Consider the following 4,796-nt stretch of genomic DNA (forward strand, 5'->3'; position numbering starts at 1 on the left):
GTGGAGGAGGAAGAAGCTGAGGCGCCACAACTCAAGCGCAAAGCTAAAGGCAAAACTGGCGCAGGGGCCAGTAAAAAACAGAAGAAAAATGATGCCCCTGTTGCCCAGAATCATCCTCCTACCCAAGCGAATGGACTTGAGAAAACCAAGGGATTTACCTCCAAGTTTTCCTCGTCTTCTTTGCCTCGAGGTGTGGGCAATCCTCCCGTCCACACGAGGTATGGTGCTGCCACCTCATCTCTTCGCGCGGCGGACAAGGGAAGCGGTGTTGCGCCTGCTGTTTCATCTTCTCCAACAGGTATACTTTGTTTATATTTTGTGGTTTTATGAGCGTGATTCCGATAGAGTTATTAATGAAGCTTTGTTCACTCAAATGTTTGTAGAGCCGGCGACTTTGGTGGCTCAACCTTAGGCGCGGAAAGGTACCGAGGCTGCGCCAAAGGTTGCTTTGAAGTCCCCTGCTTTACCCTCGAAAAGGGGGAAAATGGACTTCATGGCGATGCTCAATTCGCGGACGGCGGTGCGCCAAGGTATTTATTGCGCTTTGATTTTCTGATTTTTTCCTTTAGTTCAAGTTATGAATCATTTCTCCTTGTTGGTTTTTCATAGGAATTATAGCTGGCACACAAGCTGCTGGTGGCACTGCTGGCGCCGGCGCTGTTAGTTTCTGCTCCTGCTTCAACAAGCACTGAATCTCCTCTCATTGGGATCACTAAGGAGCAGGAGACTATTTTACACGCTGATCTAACGGCGTCAAGACCTCCCTCACCTCCTCCTGCGCGCAGCCCTCCTCGTGAGACTGTTTTTGATTTTTCCAAGTCGCAGGAGAAAAGACCTGTTACAGAGGATGATGAGGAGGTCAATTTTGAAGATTCCGATGGTGGCCGCGCAAGCCCTATAGCGCCACGAGATTTCGTGGCGCAGCCTTCTTCTCGTGGGGCAGGCAGGAGCTCACCAGCTGGCGCTGACCTTTCTGCCGGTTCTCCGCAGGTATAAGTTTGCTTTGCTCCGCTGTGCGGACTTCCAAATTAGTGTCTAGATAACTAAAACGTTTCTTTTGCGTTGCTTTGTGTTTGCAGGAAGCCGATCACATATACCGCCCGAGCTGGAATATTACTGAAGATAGCTCATTTCAATCCATGGGCGTGTGTGAAGACTTCTGGGCTCACTCTGTTCCTCCGGCTGAAAGGAGGTTTCAAGAGGACCGCGCTCGCGTGGACTTGCTCAACGACCACCTTTTTGCTGGGTCTGCGTTCTTTGCTGCCTCCCAAGAGCTTCGCAATGATTATATAAAAGTGCGTGATGCCCTTGTGGAGGCCAAGCAAGAGGCTAAGATTTCTGCTTGGAATCTTTCTGATGCTCGAGAGAGAGCTGAGAAACTCCAAGCAGAACTTAGCGAGAACCGAGCAAGTGCCAACGCTGCCTTTGTGAAGCGCGGGCATGAGCTGCAGGCTGCGCGGGAGAAGCTGCAAGCAGCAGAAGCGGATGCGGCCAGGTACGCGCGTCGAGCGCGTGACTTGGAGTTGGAGGCAGAGGCGCGTGATCAAACTCTTGCGCAGGCTAACACTGACAAATCTTTATTAGAGAGTGAGGTTGCGCGCCTGAAGAAAGAGCTCGATGCTGCGCGAGCAGAAAAGAATGAAGCCTTGGCTGGCAGCAGCGTCTGACAGAGAAGAGCTAAAACAAGCCAAGGAAACTGTTGAGTTGTTAAACTCTCAGATTCCTGCTCTTGAGACGTCTGTTTCTTCTCTCGCGCAGGATCGTCAATGGCTAGTTTCACAGGGTGTGACTCGTTGCACTTATGCGATGAAATACTCAGACGAGTTTCAGACCCTTGTGATGGATTGCAATGCGGCGTCGCGCTTGGTGGGTCGAGCTGAAGGGTTTAAGGATGGCTATGAATATGGCATGCTGAAGAAAAATCCATCTGACTACCCTTATCAGCTCGACGTTGTCTGCGCTGACATGGCCGAGGTGGGGGAGAAGTACTTGAATACTCCAATTCCCATCCTTGAGCAGGTATTTTAACCTTAATGAGTTTACCTTGACTTATTTTCCTAATCTTTTGTACTCATACTTTTCCTTGTGACTTGCAGATAGCCGCGCTTGCTGACCAGCCCGATCTTGGCGCGCTAAAGAAATTACTTGACGAATGTGAAGGGACTGGTGGCAGCGATGATGGCGCGGGCAATGCTGCCTCTGCTAGCGGCTCTGGCGTGGCCAAAGGACCTACTCCTGACACTATCGTGATAGAAGACGACTCCATTCAAGACGAACAGCTTGATTATGGTAAGTTTGGAGATGACGAGGAGCGGGCTGCGCCAGATGCTGAGGGATGAGGTAATGATGAGGACGATGAAGAGGCTGATATTGATATAGAGACTTGAAAAGCCCTTCATGTTTTTTTTTTTTTTTTTTTTTTTTTTTTGTTTGTAGTTTTATCTCATCATTTGTAAATTTGTAAACTTCTATGTTTTGGAATGAAATTTTGTTTTTCCCTTATTCGCATCTTGCGCATTCCCAATTCATCTCTTTATATTGCATGTTTGTGCTCGTTGAATATAAGGTATGCTTACACATTGAAACTTAGACAAGGCTGTAAGGAAATTATTTTATTTAATCCTTAACAGTTGTCACATTTCAAGTTATTTTGCAATATTCTGAATATGCTGACACGTGCCTTGGCACTTCATTATTCCTCCTTTGCGCGACGATCGCGTATTTATTATAGGGAATTATGAATGAGTTTTTTAGCCTTTACGTGTCAGTATGTGTTACTCTGATATCCATTATAATCCCATGCGCGACCTCGACCTGAGACCTTAACAACTATGTTTTGGCATGTGCTTTGCCTTAGTTGTGCTTAGGTACTTTTATGGTCTAGCTACGCAGCATGTAGGATGGATGTTGTGAGTAATTTGAGCTAAGGCTCATATAATTGGGCTAAGGCCCTGACGTTTTAGAGTTAAAACTCGTTAACGCGTTTGAGCTTGAAGCTCGCGCATGTATGTTTTACTTTCGTTTTATTTTTAGTTTGATGTCAATACAATGTTGTCATTTTGCTCAAAATTAATAAAGGGAAGTGTGAAACATGTATGCAAAAGGTAATAGAACACACATTAAGAGAAAATAGCGCGCATCATTATTCATAATGGCTTAAAAAGCCTTGATTACAAACTTGACAACTTTTACATGAAACATTTTCTAAGCTGTGCTGCGTTCCATGTGCGCGGGATCTTCTTTCCATTCAAATCTTTTAAAGCGTATGCGCCTTTTCCCAATTCTTCCGAGACTTGATAAGGTCCCTCCCAGTTGGGAGACATCTTTCCCGGGAGTATTGCGCGACTAGCTTCATTGTTCCGAATGACAAAATCATTCTTCTTGAAGTGGCATTCTTTCACGCGCTGATTGTAATATTTTTCTAGTTTTTTCTTGTATTTGGCTTCACTGATGATAGCCGCCTCTCTGCGCCCTTCAAGTAAGTTGAGATCCAACCTCCTTTCTTGCTCGTTATCTTTTTTACTCATCATGAGCACTCTATAGGATGGGCATCCAATCTCTGCTGGAATGATAGCCTCCGTTCCATAGGTTAGGCTGAACGGGGACTCGCCATTGCTGGTTTTGCTTAATGTCCTGTGCGCCCACAGGACATTAGGTAACTCCTCGACCCATGCATGGGATTCTCCCTCCAACCTTTTCTTCAGCCCATTCAGCAAGCTTTGGTTCGCGCGCTCCACTTGGCCATTCCCTTGAGGGTGGTATACTGAAGTGAAGACTTGGTTGATGCGCAATTCCTTGAGCCAACTGGATATCTTCCTGTCAGTGAATTGTTTGCCATTGTCGCTCACAATTTCAATGGGCAGGCCAAAACGGCATATGATGTGGCTCCAAATTAATTGCTTCATTGCCTCGGCTGTGATTTTTGCTAGTGGCTTGGCTTCAACCCATTTTGTGAAATAGTCTACTGCCACTACCAAAAACTTTACTCGCCCCGGCGCTTGTGGTAAGGGACCCACAATATCGATTGCCCACTTATGGAAAGGCCATGCAGAGGTCACCGGAATCAAGTTGTTCTTTGGCCGCATGGTGTTTGGCGCATAGCTCTGACACGCTTTGCATTTTTGGATCTCTTTTAACGCGTCCAAGTACATTCCTGGCCAATAGCAACCTGCGTTCATTGCCTTGGCAACCACCATGCGCGGGCCAGCATGTATTCCACAGATTCCTTCGTGTATCTCTCTGATCATATAGCTTGCTTCCTCAGCATCCAGGCATTTCATGAGCGGTCCAAGATAAGAGCGTCTATATAACGTACCATCAAGCAGTTCGTAGTTCTGCGACTTGTGTCTTATCTTCCTCGCCTGTGCGCGATCGTCCGGTACCTTTCCCTCCTTCAAGAATTCCATTATTGGAGTTATCCATGATGAAGGTGTTGTATGAATTACAAGGACAGACTTCGCTCCCACCGACGGGTTGCTCATTACTTCCACCCTGACATCTTTGCCAAAATGATCGAAGCTGGTTAATGCCATCTTGCTCAGCGCGTCGGCAGACTTATTTTCACTGCGCGGAATGTGTATGATTATGAAAGATTCAAATTGTTCGATGAGTTTTTTCGCCTGCTCTAGATACAGAGGCATGGTGTTCTCCTTGGCATCATAAAGGCCATTGACTTGCGCTGCTACCAGGTATGAATCTACATGAGCCTCTAGCTTTTTGACTCCGAACTTGTGCGCGATGCGCAAACCAGCCAGCAGGGCTTCATACTTAGCTTCATTGTTGGTGCTCTTGAAATC

Source organism: Bidens hawaiensis, unplaced genomic scaffold (assembly GCF_021521415.1).
Source record: "Bidens hawaiensis isolate Kalapana, Puna unplaced genomic scaffold, B.hawaiensis_p1.1 tig00000978_1, whole genome shotgun sequence".
Taxonomy (NCBI): Eukaryota; Viridiplantae; Streptophyta; class Magnoliopsida; order Asterales; family Asteraceae; genus Bidens; species Bidens hawaiensis.